Genomic DNA, 20,788 nt, shown 5'->3' with positions numbered 1-20,788 from the left:
AAAATCACACTCAAAACAAAGAAATTGGACAAAACCTACAAAAGCTTAGGAAATTGACCTAAATTTGGGGTTTTCTAGCTTTTAGTGATTAAAATTCAAAAAGTATTGGGAAGTAGTCTCTAAAGGGCATAGACAACCAGTTGGCCAAGCTTCATGTCAAAATGCTATCAAATATGGATTATGATCCATGTATCTTTTCATGATTTGGGACTAATATTTGGATAGCATGTAGCTGATACCATTTTGAACAATTTTTCCAAAAGGCACATCAACAAAAAGTGAAAAAAAATTGGTCAAAATAGCACAACATCAAAAATTAGTCAAAAATTACAAAGCACACACAAATTTTCACTTTTATTGGCCTAGATCCAAAAAAGTTTTGGGAGTAGACTATTGGCATTGTAAGTGCTCAGCAGGCTGAATTTGGAGTCCAGATCTAATGGAACATGGATTGCAATCTTTTTTTAGTTTTTGGATAGAGACTATACGAGGCTATGACATAGATCATTGTGAAAATACTTCCAAAATCAAGGAAGCCAAAAAACTTCCAAAGTTGATCAAAAGGGGCAAAAACACTTCAACGAGAAAAAACCGCCAAGCAGTCCTAGGGTTTGACTTTTGGTTGACCTCAAAAAGCATATAGCTAGGATCAGTATACCAAGGGAAACCTAAGGGCAAGCTTTATACCAAGTTTCATCACATTCTGACACAAAGGTACATGGATCATGCTCCATGTTTCTTTGTCACAGATTGAGACCAAACTTGTACCATAGCTAGAGCTAGTCACAAGAAGCCTAGTGGTCTTTTCAAAATTGTATTTGGACATATTTGTGGATTTTTCAAGCAAATAGGAGTGTTTGTCAAAAGGGTGATAAAATTTTATTGACTTCAAATTTTGACTAATAGAGCGAATGTAAACTTATAGCCACCAAGTGTTTTTCGTACAAATTGCAAGCGCTAGAGTGTGTGGCACAAAGTGCTAACTATTCTAGAATTTTGAAGCAATGAGAGAGGACAGGTCATGGTTTTGCAATAGTGTTTTTCTTGATGTATTTGCGATCAAGCATATTATATCAGAGTAGAAATCCTACTGTAGGAGACCAGGTTAGTCATATTTCAACAGAAAAGAGTCTTAATCAGGGACCATTACCGACCTTCGAGTGAATTATGAGGAAAATCTAATTGATACTTCTTCATAGAGATCTTACATGTACGTGGTTGAAGGGTTCAAGAGTGTGAGTTTTTAGGAATGAACAACATGAGGGTCGAACCATCCCAACCTGCACCAACCATGATACTTTTGCACTTTTCAAATACCAGTTTCAAAATGAATAGAGTGCAAAAATTCACAAAGACAGTATGGATTGCCATTGTGTGAAATTAGAGGAGAGATTAAAGAGTTCAAGAACATAGTGCATATGGACTACATTCGTAGATCGATACTTCGATCACGAGGGTATCATGTATTTAGTTGTGCAAAATCCTTATATTGTGGAGAAGTGAGGATTAATAGGCACTAAGAATAAGGTTGATGTCAAACCTGAAGACAAGCCGCCAAAGCTAGACATTCCTAATGTGAAGTTAAGGTGAGTGAATGAGGCGACATGAGTCAACATGGATAACACTCATGTGGTGTTGTATAAGTATGACAATGGAGAGCAAATGCTCTATTGTAAGTGCAAGGAGACGTACATTGGAAAGCTATCGGAGCAAAAAATCTTGTATGTTTTTAGGTACGAAGAAGGCAGAGATACCCCAGTGATCATGCTTGATAAGTATGGGTGAAGATAATATGTTGTAGACCGCAAGGATTTGGAGGGATATACAACTTTGGAGGACCACTCCATCAGTATTATGTCACTTTCCAACACATTTAGACCAACTATCTCAGAGATAAGGCCAAAAACCTCAAAAGTAAGTCATATTAGAACCAGAGTTGAAGATTCATTTAGTTGACCATAATTTTTAGTACCAAGACCTATGGTATCCTTAAATTCGACGGTTCCAATGATCACTCATCGGGGAAATTACACTCTAGACACAATCCACACTACAAGAGTTCTAGAAACCTTGACTGAAGCAAGGGATTTGTGACTTGACAAGAGAGGTACGAAGTGAACTCCAACTAGAGTTTCTAATGGTGGATATAAAGTTAGAGATGTTGTTCTAGAAGAACCTAGAGTAATGAGGATGGTAGACAAAACACAACGCACACGACCATTCCAAGTGGTGAAGTGTGTTGCTAAAAAGTGCAATGGGTTGGGGGATCCATATGCACATGTTTCACTTTTTAAGCAAGTTTTAAGGTCTAAATAAGTAGAAGATTTCCACACTCACTATGAGAGATTTGGGTTAACCTTGGAAGGAATGGCATTAACATGGTTCCAGCCATTGAACACCATAGATTTTCCAAATATCAAGCAGCTCCTGTGAGAGTTTGTAGAGGAATTCTCAAAAAGGAAAATCAATCACAACAAATATTCCAAATCTACTTTAAGTAGAAAGAAAAAAAAAGGTGAAGGAAGCTTTGCTTCGCTTCAAGCAATACATTGAAAGATTTTATGTACAACAGTTACCGCAAGATGAGAGATTGTCAGTTCTCTTTGTGAAGGGCTTGAGAAATGAAACTCTCAAGAAGGATCTGCACTTGAAGGCATGCACCACATTAGAACAGGTCACTAGGGAAGCATTGTATCTAGTGGACAATTGCAAGGTTTATGGAGAGGTATTGGAAGATGCAAACACCATTCCCATAAGTGCATCTTCAACCATAAGAGAACAATCAACAAAACGCAGTGCTCCTCATTCAATCACACCAAATGTTGATCAAATGGTCAAGGAAGTGATTAGAAGAAAGAACCAGAATTATCAAAAAAATCCAAATCTATGACAACAAGAGCCACAAGCAGTCAATGTACCTAGAGCTTCGAAGTGGTGTGCAATCCAGCTAAATACACTATCCACAAGACAAATGAGTGTTTTTACAACCGAAAATATGTGAAAAAAAGGGTAGATGGACCTTCAAGTGTGCAACCTTTGCCACCACCACTGAGGTACCAAATAGGCCCAAATAACACATCACAAGGGGAGATAATCCGCAACTTGTGTTGACCAAGAACCTCCTTTATGCCAAGACAATAAGGTGATTGTTTGATATATGCAGCAGGTAGAAGCACTCACTAGTCAATAGATGTTTCCACCAACTTCTTACTATGCATAGCCATTGGAAATCTATGGGAGAGAGCCAAAAGGAATTTCATATGCCAATGAGGGTTATGCATCTTGAGTCCATCTTGGGTAAGATCAGATGAGGCTGCAGAATCTTCATAAATTATTCAGCCAAGAAAAAATCATTAGAAAATGGATGAAAATATGCTCATGTTTATAGTGAATCAAAACTACAAACCTATAGAATACCCTCCAAGGACAAGATAGCCAATGGGAGCACAACAAATCTCTAAACTAGAAGGTCCTTGCTATGAATATGGAGGTAACCATTTGGCACAAGTTTCTCCATGCTAGGAAAAGCGAACAAAGATTTTTGGGATTTGTAAGGGTTTTGGGGTAGATCATTTACTTCCAGATTGCTCAAGAATCTTGAAAACAAGAGAAAAGTAATGTTGACTGTCATTGGAGTTTTGCCTTGGTCAAGTGGATCTAAAACCAAGCTCAAAATTCCTACCAATGTGGTAACTAGAGCTCAAGCTCAGGAAGCCGCAAGCAACATGCAAGTAGAGGATGAGAAAAAACTGCCATATCAAATTGAATTTGAGAGTTTAACACATTCAAAACTCAAAGGAAATCATGGAAAGAAAAATTCAGAGACAAAATGAAGGCTAAGAGGCTAAGGGAGAAGATTGCCTTGGAGACAGAGCTGCAACAAGTCGTATCCTAGAAGGATATCCTCTAGCTTTTTAGTTTTGATTTGCTATGAACATGAGTGTGTTTTGATCCATTGTGAATACTCAAATGTGAAAAAGAAAGCAAGGGAAAGGTTGAAGGAGTAGATTCATCCAAAGCTTTATCAGGTGGATTAGTCTTGGTGGAAAAGTATTGGAGCTCTCAGACGCTCTATGTTGCAAGCCTACGTGGCTAGACTAAATAACAAACAGACTTTAGAGAAAATATGTTTGATGTATCCGTATCTTAAATTTGAAACAAAAAGATTGGAAATGGGAAAACTGTTCATAAACTATTCAAGCTCTAATACAACTAGAAACAACAAACATCCTCAGCTAGGAAGTGATGACACATCTAAAGGAGAGGGAAGGTGAGCACAAGAAAAATAAAATTGTTGACCTAATGAGACCTAAAAATGAAACACCATTGGATACAAGGGTAGTTGCAAACATGATGCATGATGCCAAGTCACAAGGAGTGGAAGAGTTGTGGCCATAAGCCTTGTGGAAAACAATTAAAAACTCCAAAGATGGTAGTGCACACCTATCACATAAATTAACATGGATCATGAGTTTTATCTGGGGACATACAATCATTATATGGTGATGCAAGGATGAAATCAGTTATAGAGAGAAAGGTTAAAACGTTGAAGACTTTATCATCTTTTATAGGAGCGCACAAAGCTAAATCAGAGGTTGGGGTTGTGCCCTTTCAATGGAATCCAGTTCCAAAGATGATGGACACAAAGAGACTCCATGAATTGATGTCGTCTCATATACGGTGTATCATCACTCTCTCAGAACTTCTACGAATTAGACCATCCAGATGGGCAAAAAATTGGAGAGAATAGGATGGAATTCCCTCCTCAAGATGTTTGTATAGATGGAAACATGGATAAAACTCCACAAGAGAAACCAAAATCAAAACTTGTGCCTATGAATAAAAATTGTGTGTCCACGTTGATGCATAGACATACGCAATTGGATGCATCCTAGCACAGCTTGGAGATAACAACATAAATTTTCCCATCTGTTATTCCAACAAACAACTTAATAGTGCAGAAAGATATTACATGACCACAGGAAGGAAAGGGTTAGGAATGTTCTATGCCATGAAAAATTGTAGACACTACCTATAAATTTTTATTGTTGGTGGATCGTCAAGCACTATTATACTTGGTAAACAAACCATGCAATACATGACATATTGTGCAATGGTTTATCATATTGCTTGAGTCTGATTTCACCGTAGTAGTCAAGAAGGGGACCACACATAAAAGGGCTGACCATTTTGCTAGATTGACTCATGGGGAAGCACCTCAAGGAGTTCACAATGACCTGCCTGACTTGTATCTATTCAATATCAAAATGGTACCGAGGTGGAGCGAACGTGTAATACCTTTTCTCACCATTGGCTCATTGCAAATTGAAAGGCAACCATCAGTCATTGATCAGACTGAACACTTGTGTTGATAGATGGAAGGCTATACAAGAATGTGAATGATGGTTTATTAAGGCTATGTATAGAGGCAACAGAAAAAATGTGTATTTGAGCTAAGTTCATGTGCAAATGTTGGGGATTCACAATAGAAAAATGCAAATATTTCAGTGATTGATGAGTTTCCATGACTATAATAGTTCATATGACATTTGTGCAATCCAAGCACCTATCAAACATGCAACCAAATGGAGTAAGTACATTGTGGATTACCTAGAATAAGGTGTCCTATCGGAAGAGATGAATAGATTTAAACAAAATTCAATCCAAACTAAATCTAAAAACTACATGATCGTTTTGAAAACCACCTCTACAAGTGAGGAAGTGATAACAACCTGCAAATTTGTGCCACAAAAGTGAGTACATACCAATTCTTGAGCAAGCTCATGTCAAATAGGCGGGCATATATAATTCTGTAGATAAACTACCAAAGCAATACTTCTTGTAGGTATTTCATGGATGACACCTTGTTTATAGATGTTGAACAATATGTGAAAATTTGTGATGATTTCCAACGTATGAAAGTTCCTATGAGGTGAGACAAAATTCCATTATGACCTATGATGGGAGCAAGGGATTCTGCTAAATGGTAAATAGACTTTGTTGGACACACACCTCTTGCTTACAGGATGCATGCTCAATATAACATAATGGCCAAAGATTATCTAACCAATTGGGTAGAAGCCAAAGCAATACAAAGAAAAAATGCACGAATGACAACACCATTCTTGTACGAGAACATCTTCACAAGATACAGGCTATCGATCGAGATAGTGAGTGACCGAGGGACTCACTTCTTAAAAGACATGATTCAAATTATTACTGAAAGAATTCAAGGTGATTCATATTCATATCACCCTCAAGTGAACGGACAAGTGGAAAGAAAAAACAAAATTATATGCATAGTGCTCACCAAAATAGTAAAAGAATGAAGAGTAGATTGGGAACAAAAGTTACATCTAAGGCTCTTTGGGCGTAACGAGTTGCATACAAAACAATAATTGGAACAACACCTTTCAATATGGTGTTCGGAATTAATCCCATTCTACCCATGGAATTTTTGATTCCTATACTTTGAGTAGCCAAGAACTTGTGATGGACATGACATGAACTATCTAACAGGATTAACCATCTAGAAAAGCTAGATGAATTGTGTGTTTAGGACGTTGCTACCATCTATGCAAAAAAAAGACACATGAATCAGTTCCGTGATCAACACGTGATCAACAAGAAGTTTCAAAAGGGGGGCTATGTACTAGTCTACACCTTAAAACAGCATTCCAAAAAGTTGCAAAAGCGAGGTAATGGTCCATTTTTTATTAGCAATATATCATAGAGTGGTTCCATAGGAGATGCCTAGTTGGATTAGTGGTTGCAGGTTAAAGAAATATCATCTCCCATTAAACAAGTGAAATATTGGAGATGATTCATCAAGCAATAGAACAAAATCAAATTGCTCAAGCCATTCAAGAACACGCAAAGGAGGAAGCAAAGTTGCAAATTTAAAGCACATGGAATGACAAACAACTACCCATATTATGCAACTAGAAACCCCATATCCTCCTATTGAAGCAATTCAGATGAAGCTAAATTGGCTTGGAGGTATGGATGTATGCATCATATATAGCTGACAGATGGATCAACTGAAAGAGCACTTGTGGATACTGGAGCAGGAATTAATGCCATGAAGTATTTGAAATACTTCAAGCTATCAAATGAAGTATTGACACTAATTCAGATAAAGTTCAGAGTAGCAAATAAAGAGATAATGGTTAGTTTAGGTCAAGAAAATGTGTCCATCAACATAGATGGCTATCACTACCCAGTTCCTTATCATAGGAGACACTAATCTCAATGAGGCTATCATATTGGGTGTCTCATGGATGCACACGTACAAAGCAGTTTCAGATTGGCAAGAGAAAACCTTAAAATTCAACCTCAATGGTGCCTCTTATGTCACTCTCTTGGCACCACAACTGATCACATATGGAATGTGTGTGTGCAGCCTCTAAGCCTTCAATGCCTTGTGAAAGCTAGATTGACTGTGTGAGTCATTTTCTAAACAAGAAAAGATAAAGGTTTTTTTTAATCTCTTGCCTTTTCTTTACTCAAAACTCAAACTCCCATTGCAAGCCTTTACCAAAATCGTCCTTGCCCCTTGTGGCTCTCTTCAATGCATGCACTGACTGGATTCTAGATAGTTGATAAGCATCATCATAGACCCACAACCCCGTTTCCTCATTACTTTGTAGGCCTTTCTTGCGCTTGGGGCCCTCAATTTCCACATTAGCCTGTCAAGCCAAGAGCTTGTGCTACCCTCAGAGGCTAAATCTATGCTCATACTGCCTATGCTCATCTCATCAATATTGATTGCACTGCCCATGTGGTGTATCCTCTCTCATCTACCACGTCATCGAATATTTTTGCTTATGTGGCTCACCACTCCTTGGCAAGCCTGGACTTCTACTTTTGTTCATTAACTTCATCACAACCCAAGTCTTACTGGCCTTGTCATTTACTCTCGCTAGAGCCCAGTGTTAGACAAGGGGAGCTAGAACCTAGGAGTCCACCTCCCAACCACCTATATAGCATGGCTCCTAGCCCTTTGCCCTAGTTAGACTCCCTTTCCACACTGCCTAGCCCGGCTTTGCCCTTGTCTAGTCCGGCCTTGCCCTTGTCCTAACATTACTCCCTCCTTAAAGAAGAGTTTTTGTCCTCGAAAAGTGGGGTACTTCTTCTTAAGAACACTAATGTTTTACCAAATGGCACCTTCCTCAGGTCAATCTTTCCACTTGATTAAGGCTTTTTGACGTACATGATGATGCGTACGTAAATTGTGATAGTCGAGAATGCATTCAGTTTCATGCGGTAAGGTAGGAGGTTCAACGAAATCAACCAAAATCTGCTGGTCAATGACATTGTCGTCCCCATGTAACCGCTTACGTAAATGGCTTACATGAAACACCGGATGAATACGAGAATGTGTAGGTAGCAATAATTTGTAGGCACGATCACCTACTCGCTTGAGTATTTTGAAAGGCCCACAATATCGTGGAGATAAATTAGGTGTTGGCCCAGTTTTCAGACTTTCTGAATGTTCTGACACACGTAAAAATAATTCCTCCCCTTCCTCGAAGGTAACTTACTGACGTTTCTCATTAGTGTACTTCTTATACCGATCCTACGCTTGTCGGACATTTTGACGAGCGAGTTTCAGCATATCCATGTGGTCTTGGAGAAAATCCTTAACCTGTTGGAGCTTTTCGGTTGCCAACCCCACCATAATAGGTGACCTATGTTGAAACCCATACATGAGCATGAAAGGACTAAATCCAGTTGTGACATGTTTAGCACTATTGTAGGCAAACTCGAGAATAGGTAAATATTCTTCCTAGTCTGACTGTTTCTTGCTAACGTATGCTCTTAGCATATCCTCTAGCACTTGGTTAACTCGTTCAGTATGACAATCTGTTTCTGGATGATCGGTTGTATTGAGGTTTAGTTGTGTACCCAATCGTTTGAACACAGCCCTCCAAAAATGACTGTTAAACTTAAGATCACGATCACTAACAATGTTACTTCGAAAACCATACAACTTGTATAGATTGTCCACAAATAACTTGGGCTAGTTCTGGAGTCTTAACTGTTGATTCATTTGGAATAAACTTACATAGTTTAGTCAATCGGTCTATGACCACCCATACCGAGTCATGACCTTGTACAGTGGTTGGTAAACCCACAATAAAGTCCATAGAGATACTTTCCCATTTTCCATTGGGAATCTTCAAAGGATGTAAGAGTCCTCCTACTTTCAGGCGCTCTGCTTTGTTAACTTGACATTTTGGACAATGCAAGACACAAGCTTGAACAAAGCCATGTAAACCTGGCCAGTAAAACTGTCGTCGTACGAGAGCATAAGTCTTTCTAATACTCGGGTGCCTTGCACTTGGACTATCATGTCATAAAATCTAATATCTAACTAACCCAAATGATTTTCTCATATTAAATTGATCACTTAATGTGGGAGAATAAACGGGAACAAGTGTTAAGATATAGGTATGTGCTTTTAGATCTATCTCAACACGGGGCCAATGTAAAGGGGCCCAAAAGGGAGATGGTCTATCAAAGAGCAAGGCTAACCAATGGAGCATAAGACCTTAGGGTTAGCTTCATTGAAGACCTCCAATAAATGTGTGTAAAAGTCCTTTTGACCTTAAGTAAGCTAGGGTTGAGCTTGAGGTGGGAACCCGGCCCAAGCTCGAGGTGCTTGTCCTGCTTGAGGTGCTTGTCATGCTTGAGGTGTTTTTCATGCTTGAGGTGCTTGATTAAGATGCTTGAGGTGCTTGACTGGCTCCATGCTTGAGGTGCTTGACTTGCTGCATGATTAATGTACTTGAGGTGCCTTGAGAAGCTTGCCTGAGATGCTTGTGGGAGCCCCCCCTAGTTCAAGTGCTTTGTCATGCTTGGTGAGTAAGGTGCTTGATCACCTAAAAGTCAAAAGCATTCCTACAAGAGGGGGGGCGAGCCCTTTTCCTAGGGCCTAGAGAGAGAACACCCACTCACACACACAAGGGAAGCCCATCTTGAAGAGGCAGCAAGGACACATGTCAGGCCCCTACCCATGTTACTTTCATGTGTTGCTTGAAGCCTATTGGCTAGGCTTCAAAGGGGTCCAATGATAAATTACATGAATTATCTAATTTTTTTAGCATTTATCAAGTCCTCTCTCTCAAAGGGGAAAGGGGGACACTTGTCCCAAGGCTACCCATGTTGCTTGTAATGGCTCCTGCTTGTGATTGGCTAGGCCTGGAGGGGTCCAATGAGCTTCAGGCATGAGCTACAAGGGGGGGTCGACCCAAGCAAGCTAGGGGGGTGCCTAGGGGGTATACTCACCCACACACACTCACAAGCACTCTCATTGTGTGATATGCAAAGTGCAAGAGCTCCCTCTCCAAGCAAGTAGAGGTTGAGAGCCTACACCAACACTCTTGGCTATGGAGTGCAAATCCAACCAAGAGCCATGCTTCAATGCTTAAGCTTGCCATCTCCTTCTTCTTCATTACTATGCTATTATGTATGCTAGCAACAAGAGTATGATAAGTGAGGAACTAATTCTTTCTCCTACGAAATGTTTCTTCTTCCTCTTCCCTACCCTCATTCCCTGCTAGCTCTCTCCACCTTCGAAGGTGTTTGAGGTCTTGGGACTGAGGCTTGGGATAGTTAAAGCTTTCTTCAAGTTTATGTTATGTTTGTGGTGCATGAAGCCTTCCATCTTCATGGCATCACCTAGGTCACAAGGAACACAAAGACTGTATTGTAACAAGTCTCTCTTTATGGGAGAAATCATAATACAAATGCCTATTGGAGGGGGGACCGGCTCCACATAAATCCGGTCCTCAATTGTTGTCATGTTCTCTAAACTCTCTCTCTTGCAAAAGTATTGTCTATGCCAAGTTAACTAATTGCTATGATTATGTTGCTATCTTCAATTATGTATACCCGCTATGCTCACAAAATCATTTCTTGAAAGTACTCTCATTAAATTCCGCTATTCTCAAATTGAATAGGCAAATTCCATTACATATCATGACATTCATAAAGAATTTGGTGCCAAATGTCTGTGTCTGTCGATACACAAACTCTCCCCTCACTACAACAAAAAATGGGGTTATCGACGTATATAGCGACGCTTAACGTCGCTATACACGTCGATATATGCGTCCCTGTGAAACTTTTGCAAAGAGCATCGATATACGCATGGAAAGGCTTTATTATCAATGCGTATATCGATGCTGGTATAGACTGGTATAGCGATGTGTATATCGACGACCATAATAGTAAAAAAAATTCTTGGGCGGAGGGCAGGTAGCCTGGCCTGTGCCCAATGAAAAGATGGACACAGGCACCATGGCCAGACTTCTTTCCCTCTGTCCAAGAAAGCGAGCGGCACCAAAATCAATCGTGCTCCCGTAGAAATTTCGGCAGAGTTCCCTTCGTTTTTACATAAAATTTTCAAAAAAAATATCTCATGTAAACGCCTCCTACATGCTATCCATGTAGGATCTCACATGAGATTTAAGGCCAATGACCATAACGAACCATAACCATAACTTAAAAGCATAACCATAACGAACCATAACCATAACTTAAAAGCATAACCATAGCTTAAAACCATAACCATAACTTACAACCATAACCGACCAATATAACCACGTTGATCATAACCAGAAACAAAATTAACAATAACCATAAGCATAACCAGAAAGTTAAACATAACCATAAATAAAACCTGAACCATAACTATGTTTATACAAGAATAGGAGAAATAACCATGTCTATACAATGACAATGACAATAACCATAACCATAAGGAAAACAATAAATGTCTGAACAATAATCATAACCATATATATATGTCTATACAAAAGGAGACACAGAAGCGTATTTGTGTCTCACAAAGCATATATATGAAATCCGGGCCACTGATGACTAGGCGTCACAACTTGCACATAGGACAACTCACAAAATTAGTATTCACATATACTTACTTAATTAAATCAACTCACACATATTAACGTCTCACCTCAAGCGATTAGCGAGACTGTAAGGCCGCCCAGTCTACAAGTTCTCCCGAAGCATCAAGATCATTCAATACTTCATAGATACCTCTAAGATATCCATCTGACTCCTCCTGACGTGTCGGGGCTCCATGCATCGCAAGATTCTGCGTTTATACAAAAATCAGAGTAATAAAAATACATGATTCATCGCGTTTTAAAAAACTCCATAGTTAAGATTGGATTAGAAACTCACAAACTCATAGCGAAAGGTGTAGAAGCCTCTGCTGCCAAGATGAGATGTCCCCCTGGTCATCTGTCGTATCTACGCAGCCTCACGCTGCTGTCTAAATCGCGTGGCCATTGTCTGCTCATCGTCCCTGATCTGAAGCCACATCTCGTGTGGGATGCCCGAAGGCTTCGACAAGCCAGTCCTGAAATCCTTCCAAGCTGCATCTCGTCGATGTTTCACAGTGTCCCGTGCAACACCCTTGATCCAGCTCCTCGGAACAACGTCAGAACCCGGAGCAGGCTGGTACTCTCTCAGGATGGTCTCCACTATGTAAGTGACTTTGTCCTTTTCCTGTTGATCCCAAGATGTCAGCATGCTGGTCGAAAACTGTAGCTCCACGAGCTGGTGAATCCGCTGTCTCATCTCAGTCCCGACTCTATCCATGTCAACAGAACCATCTGGCCGTACAGTATAGAGCTTGGAGGCACTAGGATCGTGTGCTCCCCAAGGTGTCTAAGGTGTGCCAAGAGGTGTGTCGAGAGGTGTGCCTGGATAGGACGGGGGTCGTGAGCGAGGAGGGGTCGAAGCATCTGTGGACCCTCCTCCACAGCAACCACCACCTCCACCTGACGATCGCCGAGATCGGCGAGTGCGCCTGTGCTGTGGAGATGAGGACGTACCCGCCTCTTCCCCACCCCTAGGTGTCGAAGCGGCCGTGATGGGAGAAGCAGGCATCGTACCCATAGGCGTCCCCCCCCCCCCCCCCCATAGGTGCCATTTTTGCATCGGCGCTGAATTTAGTATACAGAACTTCATGATCTTTTCTCGCATGGCGTCGTTCATTTTCTTCAGCACCCCTTGCCCTTGCGGCTACTCTCCCACCACTCTTGCATCCTCCTCATCACTCCACAATCGAGGTATTTCTGGGTCAGAAACGGATAGAAATTCGATCGTCAATACAAGAGACTCTTGCACCAGCCATCCTTCTACCATGCTCCCCTCTGGACGCGCTTTTTGGCGAACAAAACCCTTAAGTGTTTTCATGAACCGCTCTAGAAAGAACATCCAACGGCTGTGGACTGTACCTGCCCACTGCAACCTCATCTACTACATGGACGAGCAAGTGCATTTGGATAGTTAGACAGCTCGTGGGTAGATACTTCTCAATCATGCAAACTGCCTTAATAGAGTTAGCCCTTGCGACTGCAATAGATTCCTCCTGTATCTCCTTGGAAGAGATCCACCGCACTAGCTCTGAAATCTTGTATATGCAGGTACGCACTTCCTCCATTAAACACCCCTTGATTGCAATTGGAAGAATGAATTGCAAGAACATATGCCAGTCGTGCGATTTCAGTCCTGACAGTTGATCGTCACGGGTGAATGCTGTCTTCAGACACCGCATATATCCTATTAGCGTCTTGAACTCTGAAATCACCCTTTTAACTTGTCACTCTTCGGTTTTTAGCAATACCCATGGCGCTCTTGGAAGTTTTATTTGTCCAGCTGCATTGGTGAAAGGCCACAGCTCTGGCATCTTTCCAACTGACTGCAAATCATCTCGTGAAGCTCGATTGTCTTTCATTCCCATGATTGTCTTCCAGAGGAGCTCTCCCACATTCTTGAATATATGCATTGGATCCAGCAAATGGTTAATTAGTAGATCACCCTAGTACGGCAACGTATGGAGAATGGACAAACGTTTGATTCCTGGAATAGGTTGCCCCTCATGTTGCTCCCATCGGCGACACCACTCTTGTACATGCATAGGACGACATTCGATGCGACCAAGCTGACCTTCGCGCAAGTGATGGCCATCTGGAAGATAACGGTGGTGGCCTTGATAAATTGTCTTTCGAAGAGAGAAAAAATAGCGCACATCCAAGGACTGCCCTCAAATTGGACATGCATTGTATCCCAAAGTTGTTAGCCCTACATATATTAAAGCATGAATCAAGCCAAGCCAAAGTGCTTGCGAATAGCAAGAATTTTGTAAATCAATAACCATTACCAGAAGCTTCTCCGTATCCTAGCCAATCATGCATAGTCCACATAAGAAGTCCATGGATCCTTGCATGCTGCTGTCCTAGTGGTTCAACCTCATCTGCTATATCGATCCCATGCCATAACTCCTGGAGCTCGTCAACTAGTGGAGCTAGATAAACATCCATGTTTTTTGCCTTGAACTTACCAGGTACAATCAAGCTTAATATCAAATGACCTTTCTTTATGGCAAGCCACGGCGGGAGGTTGTAGTTGATAAGGCACACAGGCCAAGTGCTCCGTGACGAGCTTCTCAAGCCAAATGGATTGACTCCATCCATTGCCATGCCCAAACGCAAATTGCGTGGTTCACTCTTAAAATGTGGCCAGGTATCTTCAATGTGCCTCCAGGCCTTTGAATCAGCAGGCACCCTAAATGTTGCGTCAGTGGATCTATTCGTAGAATGCCACCGCATCAACTTTGCAATGGAACCACAACGAAACATGCTTTTTATCCTAGGAATAATAGGGAAATGCCGCAACACTTTAGCTGGCACTGTCTCGCCAACTGCATCTTGTTTGTAGCGCATTGCTCCACACTTAGGACACGACAGACAATCTGCAAATTCATTGCGAAAAAGAATGCAATCATTTGGACATGCATGAATCTTGTTGTAGTCCAAGCCAACTGAGGTCAATAGTTGCTTTGCGTCTGGCCTGGAGGGGGGCATTTCATTGCCAACCGGGAGAAGTTACTCCCGCAACAACCTGTTTAAGCCACATTAAATTAAAAATCTCTCCAAGCACGTCACCGTTGCAATCGGAAAATGCCTTTTATAAATTACGTACCTAAATAAAGCAGTGACGCTTGCATCTGACCACCCGTACACTGACTGAAGATTCAAAAACTCCAGACAAGTACGAAGCGTCGATATTTTGGCCCTTCATAAATTGGTTGACGTGCCAACTTCCTCAACATGTCTTCAGGAGATAGGCTCACAGCTTCTGGTGCTGCTTTGTTAGCGTTCTCCTCGCTTGTCTGGAAGAAGGCATCTAGCATCTCCTCCATGCCGTCGTCTTCTGTCTGTAAGTCCTTTTTTGCTTCCATCCTTGGCTCTATATTGGTCGGACCTTCACGCATAATCCTTTTTCTCTCTCTCTCCGATGTAGGTGCTATGTCGCGAAAATCAATGCCCGTTCCGTAAGAGTCGTATCGTAGATTCTGTATGATTTCTTTAGCAAACTCTCCGTACTTGTGCACATGCTCATTACATATCCTACGCTTGCGCAGGATTTGATACTTGCAGAGCGTGCACGAGCATGCAATCTTTTCCTCCATGTTAGTTGATGACGTTGCCATCTACAATGATTATGAATGTTGTTTTAATATATATACTCCTCACAATGTAAACTACCTCGCATTCTCTAGTCTTGCCCAATCTCCGTACACCTCGGTCCAGAGGTGTACGCAGATCAGGACCACCAGGTCAAAATCTCGTCTTTATTGGTCAAATCCTATATGGGTAGACACATACGTGCACTCCCAGGTGTACATGGCAATGCATGTAGCGGGAAAAACCCCTTTGCCTCTTTTAGTTCCATAGTTTCTTCAACATCCTACGGCTACCTACGGCTTGTGTAGTTGACATTAATTCAAACCCATTGACCTACGGATTGCCATACACGCTCTTGACATTGCTTTAAGACTACTGAATGAACTACAGATGGTTTCAGTATGGATAGAAGCCATTTCCGAAGTCCGTTTGCATTTTCCCGTAAAAAAACGCAACCGGATTTGACCTACGGCTTGTGTATTTGGCATTTCTTCTATCCGTTTGACCTACGGCTTGCCATACGCTCTCTTGACATTGTCTAAAGACTACCAAATCGTCTACGGATGGTTTCAGTAGGCATAGAAGCCATTTTTGAAGTCCGTTTGCGTTTTTCCGTTCAAGTATTCGAAACAGGTGGATAAGAACAGAGCATTTAATGTTATCAGTGATAGATTTATAGGCATACTCACTCACTATGCCCAAACTCAAGCACGGTCACATAAGGAGTAATTATTCCAACCATGCATGTGTTTTTACCCTAACGCAGTGGCTTCGGTGTGCACACAGTTAACAGCACATAGGAAGGGGAGAGGCAGGGAGAAAGAACCTGTCTCTGCAATATCCAATGGCGCCGAGTTGGATGGTGTCCACCGACAGCAAGAACGAGAGGGGGGCGATGGCGATGGCGACGCTGCAGCAAAGGACTCGACCCAATGGAGGTCGCTAAACGCAGGATCACGAGAGGCGGCCAAGCGGAAGAGCGCAAAAAATGCAAAGGCAACATCGATCTGTTTGTTCTACTTGGACATGGAGATGGCGACTGCAAGGGCGATCGGCGTCTGACTCTCAACGTAGGATCACGAGAAGTGGCCAAGGGAAAGAGCGCAAAAAATACAAAGGCAATGGCGATCTGTTTGTTCTACTTGGAGATGGAGATGGCAAATACAAGGGCGATCAGCGTCTGACTCTAAACGCAGGATCACGAGAGCTGGCCAAGGGGAAAAGCGCAGAAAAGGCAAGGACAACGGCGATCTGTTTGTTCCACTTGGAGATGGAGATGGAGATGGAGATGGCGACTGCAAGGGAGATTGGCGTCTATCTGACCCTAAACGGTCACTCAAAAAGGCACGTTGGCTACGCTCTCAAGGACAACCAGTAATAAATTGTCTCAGATTCCCATGCAGTACGATTTACCAACCACAATCTCGCGCATAAGTGAAGTTGTCACTCTCCCCGAGGTAAGCATTCTAAGTTGAGACATTACCCCGCCAAACATCTCAAGTTTCAACTATTCTGCCTCTTTTTGCGTCCTCTACTGCATCATTCTAGTTAACACTACCCCTATCAACGCTACGCGGTAAGCAAACTCCATCACCTCTTACTCTCGCGCATCCTCCTTCTCTTACTCTTGTTCTGTAGTGCTTCAGTGACGCGGAACTCTACACACAGCGAAGAGGTATGCTACTTACTACCCTTCTGTGCACTTGTATTTTGTGTAGTCAGTACCAGGCAAATAAGGGAAGGTAAACCCTGTTTGCTGCACCTATTCACTTGGTACTGACCATCGTCCTTGGTCACTACCAAGCGAATAAGGTAAGGTCACTTAGTCCGAAGAGCTCTATTCGCTTGGTACTGACCAAAAGAAAAGGTTAAGTGATGTCTGCTAGTACAGAGGTCAATACTAAGAAAATAAGGGGAAGGTAAACCCTGTTTGTTGCGGATTTAGGGTTTTTTTTTTTTGCCAAATACGCATTTTGATTTTATAAGAAAGAAACAAAATTACAACTGAACACCGGGTTTTGAGTTAGAAAACACTTCAGACTTTACAAAGAGTGGCCTACTAATTTTCGGGGGTTTAGGGTTTGCAATAACCATGTAGTCCTTTTGCTTCACAGCCAGACTATCTCTTCCTGAAGCCTGTTGGCAAAGTTAATGGCTTCCTCATATTTACTAGCTAGATCAAGCACTTCATCCTTCATTTCCTCAAGCCAATTAATGATAGCCTCCATAGAGCCATTCTCGGCGAGCAATTGCTGCATGTCTTCATGCCTTCTTGCTTCAAGAGAGTCTTTAAGGATTGAGACCCTCTTCCTGACGATCAGCATTTGTTGCAGCTTCAGGCTAGCATCCTGCACAGAGCATTTAGCAAATAAGCTCTTCAAACTAGGATCTTGAAAATTGGGAGCAGAAAGCAAAGAATTACCAGCAACTTACCTCGAGAATTGACTCTCGTGTTGACAGCAGCCACTCCTGGGCTGTGTTGGTCGAGAACATTAAGGGTAACATCGGGGGAGGGCCAAGGGGGGACCTCATGAGGAGGGCCCGGATGTGGTGCTGCTGCGCTACGGGAGTATACCTTGGAAAGGCATCACCACTATCCTAAGCTTCTTGTAGTTGTTCTGCGACCCTGAGGGAGGTTCTGAAACAACTGCTACTTAAATAGACTTTCAAACATGCCTAAAAAGCAGAGCCTGGGTTCTGGCTTATGAGTGAGTGGTCTGTGAGGGGTGGTACCGCCATGCGGTTTCATGAGAGGTGGACGTGGGAGAGAGAATCAATGGTACCATCCCCTCGAGATTAGGGGAGGTGATGGGAGGGAACGACATGACAGTTAGGACCGTATGGATTTAAACATCTCCTTCACATTGGTATTTTGTTGCAGCGGATGCAAACCTGTTCGCTTGCTTGTACACTTTTCTGAGGTCACTACCCAGCGAATAAGGTATTTTGTTGCAGGGGATGGAAACCTGTTCGCTTGGTAGTGACCTCAGAAAATGTAAGTGATGTCTGCTATTACTATTTTCTGAGGTCACTACCGAGCGAATAAGGCAAGGCAAACTCTTTCCTATGCACCTATTCGCTTGGTAGTGACCTCAGAAAATATAAGTCATGTATGATATTACTATTTTTTGAGGTCACTACCGATCGAATAAGGCAAGGCAAACTCTTTCCTATGCACCTATTCACTCAGTAGTGACCTCGGAAAATATAAGTCGTGTCTGTTATTACTATTGAGGTCACTACCGAGCGAATAAGGCAAAGCAAACTCTTTCCTATGCACCTATTCGCTCGGTAGTGACCTCAGAAAATATAAGTCATTTCTGCTATTACTATTTTCTGAGGTCACTACCGAGAGAATAAGGCAAGAAAAACTCTTTCCTATGCACCTATTCGCTTGGTAGTGACCTCAGAAAATATAAGTCGTGTCTGTTATACTACTTTCTTAGGTCACTACCGAGCGAATAAGGCAAAGCAAACTCTTTCCTATGCACCTATTCGCTCGGTAGTGACCTCAGAAAATATAAGTCATGTCTGCTATTACTATTTTTTGAGGTTACTACCGAGCGAATAAAGCAAGGCAAACTCTTTCTCATGCACCTATTCGCTCGGTAGTGACCTCAAAAAATATAATTCATGCCTGCTATTACTATTTTCTGAGGTCACTACCAAGCGAATAAGGCAAGGCAACTCTTTCCTATGCACCTATTCGCTTGGTACTGACCTTTTCTGAAATCTGAAGTCCCTTCTGCTGACAAATGAATTGTCTTTTGGTGTTATGCTATTTGTAGAGATGCCTCGTGTACACGCCTGCGCTAGGAGGGCAACAGGTGAATCTTTGAATGCTCAAGCAAGAAGATGCCGATATGAGGCGCACAGAGGTATAATGCAAGAGCTACGTAGGATAGAACGACACGTTTAACCTGTTATTCCACGTCTCCCTTTCCAGCGAGTAGTGCGGGAGATTTGCGAGCAGTGGAGAGTCGGCATGCGATGGGCCAGCAGTGCACTACTCTACCTTCAAGAAATTGTTGAAGACTACCTCGTGGAATTCTTCAGCGATGGATATATCCTGGCTGCCCATGCACATTGCGTCACTATCATGCCGTGGGATTTTGATACTCTTCATAGGCTGCGTTTCCGCTACGATGGGCTGCTTCAGCCAGTGCCTATCCGAGATAGTAGAACCATGGATATTCTCAACATCCCCCCTCTCCATCCTTGTGCACGACAGATAGAGCCGTCTAGGATTGAAACAAACAGCAGAAGGACCCAATCACGGGTCGAGAGAAGCGACACAGATGGGCAGGCTGAGATAGCCGTAGAGGGGCATGAGCAAGCCAGAGTGGACCCCGAGGCAGTCATGGAAGAAACAGAGACAGTTATCGAGGAGCCAGCTAGACACCAAAATGAGCAAGTCATGGAGGATCCGCAGCCAGTAAGGGATGATGAGGGACAGGAGCAGGTCAGGGTGGAGCCTGAGGCATCTATGGAGCAACCAATATTGAAGGAAAATGATCCGAAGCCTGAGGCTGTTAGGGAGGCTGTTAGGGAGGAGCTTGAGGCAACCAGGGAGCCAGTTCAAGAAAGGCAAGGGCAAGGCTCTGCATCACAAGGGCTATCCAACGTATCGGATGAGTCAATTATTTTAGAGAAAATCAACGAAGAGAATGAAGAGGAGTTGAGAATTTTGTTGAGCTCAACGCCCCTGCATGCGCAGATACAGCTGCATGCAAGGTCAGAGGAGGCCTGCATTTTCAACCTCGATAATGTAGACTTCCGGTGCATGCGCAGTTTCACCGACTCGCTCGCAACGAATGAGGTCGTCAATGTTGCTTTGTGGTAATTCTCATGCTCTTTAATTCTCATGCTCATTAAATGGGTCTCTACCGAGACATGGGTCAATACCAAGCGAGACAGTGGCTAATGAAATTGGATAGTGGTACTACTCGCTCGTTATTGACCCATGTCTTTGCGGCAGTCGCCAAGTTTTTCTTTATAATGGCTCACTACCTTAAAGACATGGGTCAATACCAAGCGAGTCAGTGGCTTATGGAATTGGAATCCGCCACTGACTTGCTCGGTATTGACCCATGTCTTTGCGGCAGTCGTCAAGCTCTTCTTTATAATGGCTCTTTTCCGTTAAGACATGGGTCAATACCAAGCGAGTCAGTGGTGGATGGAATTCGATAGCTGCCCCACTCGCTCGGTATTGACTCACTTGGTGTTCAAGTCTAATCTCTGCCATTTGTTCATGTTAGCCACGTTGTCTCGCTTCTGCCCCCTGA

Source organism: Adiantum capillus-veneris, chromosome 5 (assembly GCF_014529385.1).
Source record: "Adiantum capillus-veneris isolate H3 chromosome 5, ASM1452938v2, whole genome shotgun sequence".
NCBI lineage: Eukaryota > Viridiplantae > Streptophyta > Polypodiopsida > Polypodiales > Pteridaceae > Adiantum > Adiantum capillus-veneris.
The sequence above is the reverse complement of the archived record's forward strand: the minus strand, read 5'-3'. Positions refer to the sequence as shown.